General features: G+C 37.6%; 1 long non-coding RNA gene across 2 annotated transcripts; it reads left to right on the top strand.

Moving 5' to 3' along the window:
• The first annotated feature begins 324 nt into the window (after positions 1-324).
• LOC131220415 (uncharacterized) lies at positions 325-7,702 on the top strand. 2 transcript variants are annotated; one of them, XR_009158570.1, is made up of 4 exons: positions 325-394; positions 949-1,211; positions 2,430-2,637; positions 7,669-7,702. It is a non-coding gene; the product is annotated as an uncharacterized LOC131220415 (long non-coding RNA). The 2 variants fall into 2 exon arrangements; XR_009158569.1 differs by lacking the exon at positions 7,669-7,702 and having other exon boundaries at positions 2,430-2,857.
• Positions 7,703-17,622: the final 9,920 nt, after the last annotated feature.

Below are 17,622 nucleotides of genomic sequence, written 5' to 3'. Positions count from 1 at the left end.
CTGACGGTTAAAATGGAAAAAAAAATAAAAATAAAAATCCAACGGTCTTATTTCAACAAACAAATAGTTGTGAGGCTGCAAAAAAATTACTTTTTCAGGCTTAGAAGCATTGTATTCCACAATATAGATGGTTTAATTTGTGTTATATAGGCCACATGATCTGGAAAAACAAATGGACTGTGTGGATATAAATTATATATATCAAGGTGGGCCCCATAGTCATGGCTTCACCACGTTGCGTGAGAGTAGTGAGGCTGGTTCTAATCCACTCCGCAAGTAACTCCCCTATAAACACTCCGTCATCTACCTCCACCTTCTCTGCGTTCTCTCTCTCTCTTCGTGCTTTGAATGGAGGAAAATAGGAGATTGCAGCTAGCGTCAGTTTCAAAACCCTGTAAGAATCTCTCGCATTTTTATTTTCGCACTTTGAGTGAAAAAATCGAGTTGTTTTAATATGAAGTCTTGCTATTTGTTTATATATATATATATATTATTATACAAACTATGACATTTTTTCAATCTTTATTTCGTCGGATTTAAAGTGTAAAAATAAATGGAGTGAAATGTTGTTAGCATTTTCATCTTTAGGTGTGGGTACGTTAAAAAAAAAAATAGGGTTTGGAATGTACATTTTGCTACATGATGAAGAAGGATTTCCTACCTAATGTCCTACTAAAGTATCATTGTAAATTACCTATAACAGCCATGTACATTTAAGTATATGACTGCTATAGCAAGTTTATAGTATAGTGCTTATGAACCCATTGATTTTTTTTTTTTTTTTTAACAATGGAAACCCCACATTACTATTACAAACCATCACATCAGCCTTTGAAAAACCATGCTTCTAAATGGTTTCCAAATATAAATGTTGTAGTTATTTTCTGTAGGCGAACGATTGTTATGTTATGAAATATAATTTGGTGCCTATTTATTTTCATTCTTTAGGTACGCCAACTCACTTGATGCATAAGAATCAATTACAAGAATATGCTCAAAGATTGGATATTCAATTCCTAGTTTACCATTCAATTAATGAAGGATTTCCCCATGCGCCGAAATTTTCAGCATCCGTTGTAGTTAGTGGAAAAGAATATGAGTCAACTTAGACATTTCCACATAAAAAAGATGTTGAGCAGGATGTTGTAAAAATTGCTCTGAAGAGTATATTCAAAAGGATAAAGAATGAGGCGTATTCTTTTATTTATGAGGTGTGCATCATTTTGTTATCTGTTGGCTGTTCTTTACTTACGATTTCGATTTTATTTTAATAAATGTTTTATTTGGGAATCTTGCTTACTTTCTGAGTTGAATGTCTTCCAAATGGATACATGTGAGTCATGGCTTAAACCATTTCTTACATTTATCCTTGTCTAATAGGACATTATGATTCATGGAAAGAGGGAAGTATGAAATAATTAGGAAATGAGAAGACATATGGAAGAAAATTAAATTAGGAAGCTGTATATACATTGAGGGGAAGTGTGGATATACCGCATGTCACATGATGTTACGTTGTTGGATAACTCTTTACTGCATGTCTACTTTTTCCCCCTTGGGTCCACATTGCCCCTCTTTCTCGTTTTTACCACCATCTACTTATGGGGAAACATACAACGTACACTAGTTGTACCATTGTGTACTCTACGCATTTGAACCACTCTCAAACATATTGGGAAATTAATTTATTTGCCTTTGGAAGATATATTAGCAAAGCTGTAATTAGTGGGAAAACTTAGAAACATGTGTGCTTTCAAGAATATTTGTCAAGATTTTTTGATGTTTTACATTCTTTTATTCTCTATTTTTACATTTGAAGAAGGATGGTTAATTTTTTTATTTTTTTTTATGGCACTAATTAGTAAGGACCTATCATTTCTTCTGTATAGAAACTTGGAATAATTGATACTGATGGCAGGTAACACGTAGAAATCCAGGATCCTTACTCTTGCTCGGGTGGTAGACTCTCAGGAGTTCCAACACCCGATCAAGGGTTTAAGTATCCATAGGTGGTGAAATTCCACTGAAGTGTGGGGTGTGTGTGCGTGTGTAAAATAAAATAAAAAATTTGTAAAAAAAAAAAAAAAAAAACACGTAGAAATCCTTACATCCAGACCTGTCATTTTCTCTCTCTTTTAAATATCCATAAATTTGAATTTTACTAAGCTTAAAAAATAAAAATAAAAAATAAAAAATTATTATAAATTTAGATAGGTTTGATGTTATTAGCTTCTCATGATTGATAGTGCCAATGTGCACATCAATCATGGGAGAGAGAATGAACTTTTTTACAATTAAAAAAAAAAAAAAAAAAAAAAAAAAAAAAAGAAGGGGGAAAAAAAAGGTTGTGCTTTTAGACCGGTGTTTTTTCCTCCAATCTTTGGGAGGAGGCACATAGAGTACTATCTTACTTTATTTATTGGTTTCAGGATACGTTATTTTGTAAGTCTATCTTGACCGAATTTGCAGTGAAGATGAATTTGGAAATGCCAAAGTATAATACTCAGTCAATAGAAAGACTGTCAGCCTTCGTCTCTTCTCTCATTTTCAATGGGAAATGTTACATAGGGGAAGCCCAAAAAAACAAGAAAGAGGCTAAACAAATGGTGGCACGAACTGCTATTCTATCCTTTCTAGGTTTGTTTTATACCTTGTTATTCTGTATAAATAACTATCTAAATTTTACTTATTTGATTAATTTGAATGCAATGTTTTTAGGGAGCCATTTTTTATGCATGCCACCCCCTTTTGACTTACATACTTTTGTATATGTATTTCAAAATTTATAGTGTAGGCCACACATATATCCTGCGTTCTAATTAGTTAAGCATACATATATTGATATGTCCTCCATAAAGTTACATGTATATTCATAATGACACAGATGTATCCACCAAAAGATGCATGAATGTATCGACTACTTTAATTCCACCATGTTTATTTCGTAATTATTAAATCATGTGACTTTCTACCAAAGGTCACATAAAGCCTATGGAACATGTAAAGATGTTTTATTCTCATTCTTTTTTCTTTGAGTTCCTTATGTTTCTTGAGTAGTTTAAAAGACAATAATAGTCTATCTTCTTAATAGTACCAGCCAACGATAGACACTATCTAGTATTCAGGTCAGATACAAACTCTGCAAGGGTTTGAGTTCGGTTAAATTCTGGGGATACCATACAAAATTTCTATTGTACCATTGGGAGGTGTAAACGAACTTTAAGAAGCGGCACTGCAACACGCCTCTGAGCTACAAATCTTCGAGTGGGCCATCCTTTTATTTTTTAACAAACAAAAGATTACCAACAAAGCAAAATACTTTAGTTACACTTTTTAAGGACTTAATACTCAAAGTCAATTACCTTTCCAAAAATAAAAAAATTACACGAAGCCCATTCCAAAACAAAGGATTTAGCCCTAAAGGACACCTCCGTACCCTTGTATTGGACATTTTGAAAGCATCTACTATTTCAAGTGGGCCTTCCATTGAACAGTGAAACTAACAATTACACCAATTTTACATTATGGGAATTGCGTTTGTGCTATTTCAATTACAAAAGTGGAAACAGGCTCTAAGGAAAGCAGAAAGGATTGGTGCATGCATCAATTCTCTTTTTATTTGATTAGAAGGTTGCCCAATAATATTTTAAGACTATTTTACAGGAAACTCTTATACGGACACAAATTATAAAATCAAAGATTAAACTTTACTGTGGTAAAAATGTGAAGTTTGTGAGAAACTTGGATAGCAATCCTGGGAACCCATCAAGGAAAAGAAAAGGAACTGACATTGCCTTAGCATCTGATAAGGCACCATATTTTCAAGTTGAGAAATCAAAGCAGGAGCTATTTAGCAAAGTGGGTTTTGGACGTAGTGGAGAAAACACTCTTTTATTACAAATTATCAAATCAAATATTAAACTTTACCATGGTAAAAATGTGAAGGTTGTGGGAAACTTGGATAACAATCCGGAGAACCCATCAGGGAAAAGAAAAGGAACTGACATTGCCTTAGCATCTGATAAGGCACCATATTTTCAAGTTAAGAAATCAAAGGAGCTATTTAGTGAAGTGGGTTTTGGACGTAGTGGAGAAAATGACAGGGATGAAACTAGAAACACTAATCAAAGAAAAATCAACACTAATGAAAAATAGGTATGCTTTCCTAACTCTTCATTGATGTTGAATTGTATTTGCAGTCTTCTGTTAAGAATGTCAATTATTGAGTCTGGATTAGATTTGTGCAAAATATTTAAAGTGCCCAGGCTTGGTCTAATGCCAGCCCTAATCTTTTTGGTGCAATCTTTTGTCCTATATAATGCACATCTTTGTTTTGGTTTCATCATTTGTTATTTTACATAAAAATTAAAGAATGCTGCTATAATAGGGGAAGTAATTACTTGCCATTTTCTTGCTTATATTCCTAGGCTTTACTCTTGTAGGATGCTAGATGGTAGTGTCCGAGTGTTAATTTTGTTAGGCTTTTAATCTTGTCATGATGTGAAAATAGACATGGGGACTAATATCTACAATACCTAATCACTTGTATAATTAACATTTTGTTGAACATGTATGTCCGGGAATTATGGGATACGCAATCTGAGGCTTTTTTTTCCCATAACACTTTGGTTTTCAATCCTGACAGGTGACAGCAGCTCCGTTATATAGACCATTGCTTGTTGCGTCCCACCATGGATGAACTATTCCCAAATGTTCCCAATAGGACAAACTATAGCATTCCAATTTGTCTCACAATAGACAGTTGAGTTGAAAAATATCCACATTCAACTGAAAAGATACCCAGGATGGGTAGTTATTATTGTAACAACCCACACCTTCGATACTCGGGTGTTACCATTAAAATCTATATTAGTATTAGTATAAACCTAGTTAGTGAATGGACATAGCCTAAACCGTCCCTCAAGTTGTCCATTAACACCTAGATGAGTTTAGAAGCTAATTAGGACGTCCACCAACGACTTCGACTCTCGAACCACCAATTTAGGATCCACAACATTCTACGAATTGATCCAACCACTGAATTATAGATCCAGCCACCGACTCCTCAAGGAATAGGAGTGTCGACACTCTCCTTGCTTAAGCTATTTCCAGATATGAAGAGGCCTTAAAGCTACCTATAGATAACTTGTGTCGGTCAATCTCTAAGGAAGTTAATCTATCTTTATTAGGACCGGATCATTACACCTCTAAGTTAGCTCACTAAGACAAACAAGAAGTCGTTGCGGGGTTCTTAGTTTGTGGAGGGACAGTCGACCTGTAAGGTGATGACTTTCCCCTTAAGCTTTCCATCTTCAAGTTAGTATAAGGATAGTTTCCATTTAAATCATGATTGCTAGTTTAGAACTTTAATCACTTGAACTAGATACTGAATCATATTGGACAGCTTACATTGATCCACAATTGATAATTTGCAAACCACGTTCACATGCAATAGACACTAGACTCTACATGTTAAGTCTCCATTTTTTTAATTGATAGTTCGTAAATCATGTTCACATGATAATCATTAAACCCTTCATTTTGAGATTTCATTTTAATTGATAACTCATGCTTGATTTCACAATCTCTAGTGATAGTTCAAAATTCTATTATCAGTACATAACTTGCATATTTTATCCACACACCACATGTCAATGAATTATTTGTAAATCACTCATAGAATCCAAATCACTACATTAATTAGTGGAAACTCCACTTATGTATGTGAGCCTACACTTAGGGTGTAACGAGACAGATTGTGATAGAAATAGGCCCTTGACTTGGATGTTATTTTTGGTGGTGAGCTATTAATGTGGGTTTACCATCCATAGGATGTTTTCGCCTACGTGGCTCTTAGGATGAACTATTTACCGCCCTGATTTAATGTTGCCCTACCACATCGATTTAGTATTTATATCACATGCCCTTTTACCACACCGACTTGTGTTTATCCTAAGATTTGGTATTTGCCCTTGCAGCTTCGACGATTCATTCCCATACAACTATATGATGGTAATTTCCCCTGTATTGAATTTGATTGACCATTAGTCAATAGGTTCTATTAAACATCATAGGGTGGTAGCCTCATGAGCCGAGGATGGGAATGGGAAACTATGCCCGAGCTGTCAGCCTACGATGGGAGATGAACCCCCCATAATGACCTTTGAACTTTATTAAACTGGCTGGTTGTAAATGGAATAATAATAGTTGGACTAATCATGCATTCATAGCATGCGAGCGATGACGGGTGGCTAATTCTGGATGTTTTAGCACATGTCATTGGTTGTGGTATCATTTTGCTAGCTCCTAGACTATCGACTATCAGCCCACTTTCGATGAGTTTGGCACTACGCTTGTACGATATGTACTTTGGCTGGTGACCGGCCACATACATGGGTTCGCCCAAAAGCCAACTGAATGAGCATCCCCAGTTGATGTCCACTTATACATCCATGCATTAAATAATGCTGCATTGTGTACTGTTTTATTTGTCTTGTTATATTGTTTTAACTATGCTTAGCTAAGGCGGCGATGTATAATCTTGAGAAAAATTCACACTGAGTTGGCCACTCATTCATCGAATATTCAACCATACAAAGAATGCAGGATTAGTTGAGGATGGCTATGGTGCGGGTCCTTATATCGCCTCAGCAGGACTAGAGGAGGAGTGCTATGAGGATGAGCCGTGACAAGAGGCGGCGGAGTATTTTGGGTTCAACTAGTAGTTATAACTATTTCCCTTCTAGTTATCTCGGATCGATATATATTTGAAAGTTATGAGTTTTGTACTTAAGGTCCCCAGCTGAGTGGACCAGAATTCTAATATTTTGGTTATATGATAGTTTGTTATGCTTGGTTTTATCTTATTACACTATGATTATGTTAATTTGTTTAGCTCACACCTTGGTTTTTGAAAAATGAGTCATATACTCGGGTTTCGAAAACCGGGGTGTGACAATTATCTTCCAATCTATGAGATTTTGGGAGTGGGTCCATCCATCGCAACTAGGACACAACAAATCATGGTCTGGATAATTGAAACATGGGCCCCAATTGTCTAAACTTAAATCCTAAGTATAGTATGCACAGCCTGCAGTTGAGAATCATACAATTCCTCTACATTTCATGATTTAGGAAGGGGTCATGGTCTGTATTCCTCTGCAGATTTAAGTGTTCATTTGAAATTTGATGATGGTTTCAAGTATCATCTGTCCGAATCATATCAGTTTCAATCTGAAATGAAAGTCATACTGGTTTTCAGACCTGTGGATTTGACTAAAAGATGTCCACTTTCCAGTTAATTATAGGCAATGTAAATACAATGGCAGGGTAAGGCTTGACAGTACATCCACATCAGTGCCATTTTGGATCTAGCAGGGAAGCAATGTAGAATCTATGTGGCTGGTGCATTAGAGATATGTTATCATCTTGTCTGCATGAGCTTCCATTGATTGGAGTGTTTGACACTGTCACGGGTACCAGGACCACATGCTGACTCAACTCAACAAGATTTTGAACATAGTCGTCAGGAAACTCAGCCCTAAGACTTGATACCGGCTCATTTTATTATCTTTAGAATGAAATTTCAGTGGATGTCTAGTCAAGTTTCTAATGGACTAATTATTTTGTTTCTGTAAATGCAGGTTTATTTTGTTTCTGTAAATGCAGGTAATGTTGACTGTCCGCCTTCTTTTGACACTGCTTTCCTTTTTTATGTGGTAGCTGTTGTATGTAGGGGGAAAAAACACAAAAGGATTTGAAAACACCCCTCTCCCAGAGGGTTGGGTTCAATGCTGACTATGTTGTTTCCTCAGATGAGGGGGCGCGGCAGATATGTATTTGATGTTCTCTTGCTAATCACAGGTTGTTTTGTGGCCAATTTTCTTTACGCTTTTGATAGAACCAATGAATGTGGGACCACACTGGTCCAGTTTTGCATGAACAGCATGATTCGTCTGTTGAACAGCTCTAATCTTGACTAAATTTTAGTGGAGACAGTCAAACCTGCACCTCTGCCAGGATAATTTGATCAACTTGATTTGTGGGGTCTCTCATTTTCATTACGAAACGAACTTGCAAGACAGGTTGGAGGTTATACAAACACCACGTAGTGCCCTACACCTGACTAGTTATGTGAGAATTCCTCAACTATTTACTATTAATTTTATCATTTTCAATTTTATAATTGTTAAATATTGAATCTTCAACTCAACCCAACAAGGCTGGAAATTCAGTCAAATGTTGGGGTTTTTGGACTATGTCCTTGAGGACATCCTTCCCAGTCTGACCCCACTGCACACTTGACCCGTAAGTCTGTAAACCAGTCAAGCCCCAAAAATGCTATAGATCCCAATCTCACCTGTCAGACCCAAAATCTGGGCCATAGATCCTCACCTAATGACACTCCAGATGTGTAAATGGGTCTGGTCTAAGAGAATCAGAATCACGGTTAGTAGTCACATTCTGAGGTTACTGGATACGGGCCTATCCAACCAGATCTCAAATGTGGGACCTAACCCCAGATATATGCCAAACCTCATCCATCCGTCAAGATGGTGGGTCCACTGATAGCCGTATAGCTAATGTGAAACTAAAACAGATTCTAGATAGATATACTGTATGAAAAGAGTCAAATTTAACCCATCAGACAATACTAACCCTAAAAAAAGCATGAGAGAGAGAGAGAGAGAGAGAGAGAGAGAGAGAGAGAGTCCATAATAAATTTTATAAAATCATGGAATTTACATTCTGTTACCTTTTTTTTTTTTTAAGATTTTTTTTTTCTTTAATTATTTTGTAAGTTGCTTTCTCTTGGATTTCTCTAAGAGGAGTTAAATTAAGAGTTTTTTTTTTTTTTTTCCTAGAAATGATGAAACTACCATTATATGCCTTTCCAAAATGGTTTATTTGGGTTCCACCCCAACCATTAAGTACACTGACTCATGTGGACCACTGAATCCAAAAATCATGATCATCAAAAACTTAGGTAGGCCACCGCACAGGAAATAGTTGGAATAGAACATCCATCCAATCCTCAGGATGATTGGATTGCCCATAATTCTTAGTATTCCAAAACTCTCACAAAGTGAATTCGGACGTTTTTGCTATAATTTTTGGTGGCAGGCTAGTAAGTGTGGAGTCACCTGTTTTTGGATTCAAGGCCGAAAAAGGGGGCGGTGTGTGATGGATGGATTTCATTTAAGACATACCTCCCAAAAAGGGGCACTTATGAAAAAGTCGCTTCACCCTTGTTAGTTATGTAACCCCACGCGGGCCGCCTCTCTCACATGATTACTCCTTATCTAGCATCTTTAGCAGCACATTGGGCCCATATGCTGAGTTGTTTGCTATCAGAAACGTACCCTACCTAGAAGCAGATCAGCTGATGTACTACACACCACTGACCTACCTGGTGTGGATACTTGTTGTGCGAGCTCCTCCAGCTCTGAATTGTAAGAACGGTTTCAAGGAAATCAAACTTACTTGGGCTGTAAAATAACGTATTTAATTACTTCATGGAAACTGTTCATCATTTTTGTGAGATCAGTTTAGGGTATAAGCTAAAAAATAAGTCATATCTAAACCTTAAGTGGACCACACTACAAATAGTAGTGGGACAACAATTTTCTATTAAAACATTTATAAGGTCACTATAACGTTTATTTTTCATCCAATCTATTCATAAAGTCCCACAGACCTGGATAAAGAGGAAAAATGAATATCATATTCATCCAAAACTCCAATGACCCCAAAAGGGTTTCAATGGTAGCGTTCAACTCCCACTGTTTTTCACACTGTGATTCATTTGATCTTTGGTTCTGTCTTATATTTTGGCTCATGTCTTATGTCTTGTGAGGAGTTTAGTCAAATGGACGGTTTGGATATAACACATGCCTCGTTATGGGACCCGCATAACTTGGTGACCTCAGCACATCAGGTCGGTTGTGTGTAGTGCACCTGCCATTCGGATTCCGGGTATTCCTATAGAACATGTGATAGACAAAAAAAATAAAAATTTGTTATCCCGCTGTTTGGAAAGTCAAACTTGCATAAGAAAAAAGAAATCAACTGTCTCGGTGGTGTGCAGTGCACCTGCCAATCGGATTCCGGGTGTGATGGACAAAAAATAATGTTATCCCACTGTTGGGAAGGTCAAACTTGCATAAGAAGAAAGAAATCAGCCGTCCAAATTCAATGTACACGTGTCTCTCACTTGATGAGTGTACTGCTGGTCTTTGAGCATGTTCCAGGCAGCACTTACATGCTGGATTTCTGACACGTTTCCATCGTTTCACATGAGCGGCCTAATGTCCCATTATTTCCCTTGGAGTGCGAGTATTGATAGGGTTAGGCCTGCGACCCAGTGGCTCGGTGGTAGATTCACAAAAGCTTCACACGTTGTAGTGTGAGTGCAGGCATATGTGGGCTGTGTGAGTACCTGTGAAGAGAGAAGAAGATAAGGTTGGCAATGCTTGGGGTTAATAGGATTACACTAGGTGAAATTTAGTGGGCCATGGAATTGTAATCAATGGATTAGATTACGCTATCACTTAGTCTCAAGTACCAAACCTGGTCGGACTTGTTTACTTGTAATTTGTGTCAAACACTCTCAGTGGGGGAATAATATATTAGTTTACTTGTAATTTGTGTCAAACACGTGTGGGAGAATAATATATCAATGACATACAATGTTAAACAACCATTTACTTTAAAAGCTTAAGCAGTCCCTTAGGACGGTGCGGCCCTCATTGTGGCCTATCTCGATATATGTAATCTCTATCCACACCATCTTAGGGCACTAGCCCAAAAATGAAGCAGATTCTATCAGGTAAACCATACTATAGGAAACAATGGTAGTTGACCATTAACAATTTATAATGGGCCATAAAAGTTTTGGATTAAGATTTTTTTTTTTTCCCCCTTTCATCTTGTGACCTTATCAACAACTTAGATGAAAAGTAAACATTATAGTGGGCCCTAGAAATTTTTTTGATGGTGGATGTTCAATTGCTACTGTTTTCTATAGTATGGTACACCTAACATTTAGGCCTGCTTCATTTTTGGCCTCATGCCCTAAAATGATCTCGCAAAACAGATGGACGGTATGGATATAGAATACATACATCAAAGTGGGCCTAAGGTAAGGGCTGCACCGTCTAGGGTGAGGCCCGGCCGCACCTAATCCGCTCCCCACAGGTTGACCAGACGCGTTGCCACCCTAGTTATAGATGTGGCTCGATTCTACTTTCTAAGACCATCATGAGGCATGGGATGGATGGGTCGGATGGTATTCGGCGTAACGGTGGGCCCATGCATGTCAAACGTGAAATAATTTATTATAACTACGGACGTTCCTATTACTCACCCTGGAAGAATTAGGTCCGTTACTTAACAGGAATTGACTGCATGACTCAAAGGCACATCATTAGGCGGGCGGATTAAGTACGGCGCCGACCGTGGGGCCCATATTGATGTACGTATTCTGTATCAACACTGTCTATCCGTTTTTTCCCGCTCATTTTAGGGCATAGGTCAAAAAATGAAGTAAAACCATAACTTATGTGGAAGACGCCGTACGAAAGAGTGATGATTAAGGCCCACCATCAAAAACTTCCTGGGGGCCATTGTAATGTTTATTTTCCATCTAACCTGTTGATAAGGTCACACAGACCTAGATTAAGGGAATACACAAATTTCAGCTTGATCCAAAACTTTTGTCGTCCACAGGAAGTTTTTAATGGTCAGTCACCACTTTTTTCAGTGTTGTAGTCCACCTTAGATTTAGATCTGCTCCGGGTTTTGGCTCATGATCTCAAATGAGCTGTGTAAAAATGGCGGAGACTGTGGATATACAGTATATACATCAAGGTGGGCCCCACAGTCAGGGCCGCACATAGTCTACTCCACACAATTCCAATGTGTTGGGCCTGCCATAATGTTTGAGTGCTATTCAACTCCGTAATTATATGAAATCTGATTGCGTATTGAGTTACTCAGTACGCCCTTATCGTACTGAGTAAACTCAGTTGAGCCCACCCTGAATTTATGTGGACTATCTATGCTGTCCATCCGTTTTTCCTTCCAATTTAAAGGGTTGAGCCTAAAATTGAAGTGTATCCAAAGATCAAGTGGATAATACCAGTGGAAACAGTTGGGATAATGATTTCCACCATTGAAACCTTCCTAGCCCTACATTGATGTTTATTTTTCATCCAACGTGTTCGTAAGATCATACAGACATGAACAAAGGAAAAAAACAAATATAAGCTTGATCCAAAACTTCCATTGCCCTAAGAATTTTTCAACAGTAAACATTCAAATTAACTGTTTTGCATGGGGCGGTTCATTTGAACATTAGATATAACTCTTTTTTGGCTCGAGTCCTAAAATTATATGATAAAATGGATAGACGTGGCAGATAAAATAGATAAATTGTGATGAACCTCACAGAGTTTACCGGGTATGCTAAGCGTAGCGAGTCACTCACCACGCAACCCGCTTCCTAATTATATGAGCCCCCGATTATAGGTCTAGATAGCAAGTAGGGGCGGAAGCGGATTGAGTACAGAGTAACTAAGTACGCCTAGCGTACTGAGTAAATCCTGTGGGGCCTACTGTCATTCTTGAATTTCATCCGTTCCGTTCATCCATCTTAATAGATAATTTTATGGGTTCATCTAAAAAATGAATGATATCAAAAATTCAAACGGAACACACCACAACATCTACCGTTGAAAAGTTCTTGGGGGCCACAGAAGTTTTAGATCAAACTTATATTTGTTTTTTCCCTTCATCTATGTCTGTATGATCTTATGAAATGGTTGGATGACAAATAAACACCACTGTGGGCCTTAGGAATGTTCCAATGGTGGAAATCAATACTTCCACTGTTTCCTGTGGTATGGTCCAGTTGAGCTTTTGATATATTTAAATTTTTGTCTCAACCCCTAAAATGATCTGGAAAAACAGATGGACGGTGTGGATAAACTACATGCATTCACGATGGGCCCAACAAAGTTTACTCAGTACAATAAGGGCGTACTGAGTAACTCAGTACGCAATCCGATTCCAGTGCTGAATTATATCTCAGGTCGGCCATACAAAATGGAACAATGCGGGACGTATGAAGCTTTCAGATGGAACATTTGGTGTACCTTACTGTATATATGTCTCATTCATCAGGTGCGCCACGCAGGGACGAACGGACACACCTAAGCCGTATGGTGTCCAACCCTCACGGCTCTCTCTCTCTCTCTCTCTCTCTCTCTCTCTCTCTCTCTCACAATTTAGATAATTAGCATTATGATGTATAGTGCCATGAGGAGTCTCACCGGATTCACGGTTGGGATTTTAAATACACATGTCCGGTGGGCCCGCAGTCACTGCTTGAATGCATGATTCCTTCTAAATGCATGCGACAATTTCACATGCATATCCGCAATTAGAATCGCGGATTCCCTACTGACAGCTAGGTGGGTAATGACAGTGGTCGTTGGGCGATAATATGATGTGTGTCCTATCCACACCATCCATCCAATTTTTGAGATTATTTTAACATATAAAGCCAAAAATGAAGTAGATCCAAATCTCATATGGATCACACGATATGAAAGAGTGGTGATTGAACACTCACCATTAAAATTTTCTTAAGCGCCACAAAAGTTTTGAATTAAGTAGATATTTGTGATGACAAATAAACGTTACATTGAGTCTTAAAATATTTTTAATGATGAGCATTTAATCTCTACTGTTTTCGTGTGGTGTGGTCCATTGGAAATTTCCATATCCCTCATTTTCCGCTTCGTCCTCTAAAATGATGTAGAAAAAGAGATGGACGGCTTGGATAAATCAGGTATATATCATGCATTGTTAGTAGCAACCTCCCTACTTGACTCTGTTAATACGCAATCCGCGTCGACTGGAATTGGAGCCTCATGTTTTTGGGGATTACACACCACAGCATCCACGTCGCAGCGGATTAGCTGCGTTCAGGTTGAATAGCGAGAGTTGCTACTGAAGTGACGTCACTGGGTTATGCGGGCCCACCATGGCCTACGTTTCCCACATCGTTCTTTCTGGGGATTACACACCACAGCATCCACGTCGCAGCGGATTAGCTGCGTTCAGGTTGAGTGGCGAGAGTTGCTACTGAAGTGACGTCACTGGGTTATGCGGGCCCACCATGGCCTATGTTTCCCACATCGTTCAACCGTTTGCAGATATCATTTTAGGGCATGAGGTAAAGAATGAGTCAGATTCAAAGCTCTAGTAGACCCCAACGCAGAAAACAGTGGGGAGAGTGGTACCTACCTTTAAAAATTCTCAAGTGCTACAAAAGTTTTCGATCAAGCTAATATTTATGCCTTCCCTTTTTTACTGTATTTTTTAACTTATGAGCAGGTTGGATCTCAAATAAATATCATGGTGGACCTTAGGAAGGCTTCAATGGTGAACATCACTCTCCCACTGTTTATGTGGGTCTACTCAAGCTTTGATCTTCCTCATTCATTGTTTAATGTCCTAAAATGATCTCTCCAAGTAGATAGAGGTGAGGATGTAACACATACTATTAACATTTATATACGGTTTAACAATAACATAAAATCCACAAGATCTTGACTTGATGCATTTGACAAAATAAAGACTAAAGAGTTGTACAAATTAGAGAGTGTACTTCTCACCACTGAATTAGATAATGAAGAAGCTTGATGTTGATGAGCCATCGCTTTCAATAGTTTAGGTCTTCTCAACTTTGCACAACGACTAAGATCAACTAACTCTGATCTTCTCTCTCTTCAGCTCTCTTTGATGCATGAATGGAGATGGGAGATCAACTACAAATGTTGAGTTCAAGAGAGGGACCAGGAGCCTTGAATTTATAGATGATTTGGTTCCAACCCATCAAAGGAACCAAGTAATTACATGACTCTTTATCTTCTCCAATTAATCAGAATATTCAATGCCATTACATAATTCCAAGAGATGGAATGAGAAAAGTCACTCCTTAGAATGTGAAAAGTCATTCTTGGAATGTGGAGAGACACCCCTAAAAAATGAAAAGGTATAAAATATGAAAAGTTATTTTTTTAATACAAAGGTTGTGGTCATAAGTGGGCCACTCTTTTTATACATTCCAACACATACGATGGTGGAGCCTACGGAACTTAGTGACGTCACTTCAATAGCGAGTTTAGCTACTCAACCTCTCCGTGGCTAATCCGGTTCCGTTGGTAATGTGTTGCCATGGCAAAGTTCTGTGCCACACGCGGGTGTTGGAAATTGAATTTTGGAAAACTATTTAAATTATATAAAATTAAAATAAGAAAGTTAAAAAACTTATCAATTTGTATAAGTCGAGGCATGACATGAGTCACTCGGCTTGAAATCGAATTTGCTCCCCTTGGACAGCGTCCCAAGTGCAACAGGTTTCCAAAACAATCGACCTCCAGGATACAACAACTATGACCTGGTCCCAGCGGTGCACTCACTGTACACGGGCTCGAACCACTTGTAGTCTTAACCCGAACTAGAAAATACTTGAACACATTTTTAAGAGGAAATAGTCTATTTATAGACTTTGTGAAGACACCCATTTACAAAGGGTTGTGACTATTGGGTTTAAACGTAAGTGGTGCGACCCTTAAGCTTCAAAAGACACAACTTTTCAAAACAAAAATTGAAAGGATATAACCTTTCAGTGAAAAGACACATCCGTAGGATATTTTGAAACACTAAATTATTTTAAAATAATTTAAAATACAACAATCCCCCACATATTTCAAAATTTTTGACATTTCAAGTTAAGATGGAAGAGTTGTGCAATGGTGCCGGTGTCACCATAGACTTGAACCGACATTAGAGTAAACATGACAGGTCTACAGGAATCAGGTGACACCATAATCTTGAACCTGATTTCTTTTGATGTAGATCGCAAGTACATGCCACTCACACAACTTTTCTACTACAAGTGATTCTGCGGTTCGGTGCGTTTCGGCTATGCACCATTACCTGAATTTCATGAGTGCTCTAGAGAATTTGCCTAGATTCTCATAAGAAGCGACCTCCACCTCCACACCTATATAGGTGAATTCCATTAAGTGTATGTAACAACTATATACACCACCAAATATATGGCTATGGATTCATTAAGAGTTCTAAAAACTCATCCTTCTGTGTTGCTGCTCGCACTGTACACCATAGAAAGGGCTCATTTACATCAGTGCAATCGTCTACCTCGTGTCTTATTGTTTACCCATTGAACCTATCTAATAGGATCTCTACTCATATAGGTTGGGTTGCCAACACTGGTAGCTCATATATTAGACTCAATCCCATTCCCTTCGATGTATCATTGACTAATCTTTTAGATAGTCACTTGGTCAGAGGATTTATGACCTGTAGGCCTTTTACCTCCACCCTCATTATTCCATCAGGCTTCCTTCTCATATGAGTTTAGCCATGTCTTAGTCCTATTGTAGCTAATCATCCTTTCAGATCAGCTAGGGATCATTATATTGGCAAGCTATTGCCTCATCAACTAGCTACTCATAAATGAGCCTCTGCCTAGGCTGATTCCTCCTTTTGCTCCTCAATCAAGTCTTTGACAGTCAGTTGCAGCCTCTTTGATTATTCATATCTTAAGTCAAAGCATACTGAACTCATTTCCAACCTCACAGAGTCAACAATTATGACTCTATCAAGTAACAAATACTGAGCATCACTTTTATTATGATAGTTGTTGTATCACCAACTCTGAATACAACCAACTTTCTTAGCCTTGAATGTACTCTTACAATTCAAACAACTTCACTAGCACATCATTCAACTAACTAGTGGTAAAGTCAATCGACCTTATTGTATCTGCAATACAAAGAGGATGGAGTAATCTGTCATGCATAGACATATGACAACTAAAATAGAATATAACCTTCATGTAATCATGTTACAATATTATCATGTTATCACATGTTCCCTAACACATGAAAGGTTGGCCAATTTATCAATTGGTGATTAGAATTTGTTATAATCAATGGATATTTGACAACTGAATATGCAGGAGAATGTCCAAGTTCATTATCAAGTATCTTGATCGATGGATTGAACAATTAACTTCATATGTGAATAAGTTTAGCTATTAGATACATTTGGTTATGATAAAACAACAGAATTCATTACATAAACTTATAGTCTCATATGAATACCAATCTCAAATGTCCAAATCTAGTCTTCAATGAGAACAAAATATAACCAAAAAATCTCATTGATCCAACAATTATCTTATGAATTCAGACTGCTACCAATATTCTTTCTATCATTCATTTGATGGCTATCAATTTGATCATTAAAATATGTAATATGTTTAATTCCAGACACCTTGTCTCAAAAACCTACACATTAACGTAAAATATGTGTATATTGATCCATAACATTTAACATATAGTTTCCTTAGTGTAAATCTTCAATTTTATGTCAACCCATTTATCAAATACTTATTGACTAAACTTATACTTCATGGGTTAAGTGGTTTATCTAAATGCATCTAAGTGCACCTCCACAATTTCAGATTTAGCCTTGATAAATATATCTAAGGCTTACTCGATAAACCTATTAACCAAATTTTGA

Source organism: Magnolia sinica, chromosome 12, assembly GCF_029962835.1.
Source record: "Magnolia sinica isolate HGM2019 chromosome 12, MsV1, whole genome shotgun sequence".
NCBI lineage: Eukaryota > Viridiplantae > Streptophyta > Magnoliopsida > Magnoliales > Magnoliaceae > Magnolia > Magnolia sinica.
The sequence above is the reverse complement of the archived record's forward strand: the minus strand, read 5'-3'. Positions and strand labels throughout refer to the sequence as shown.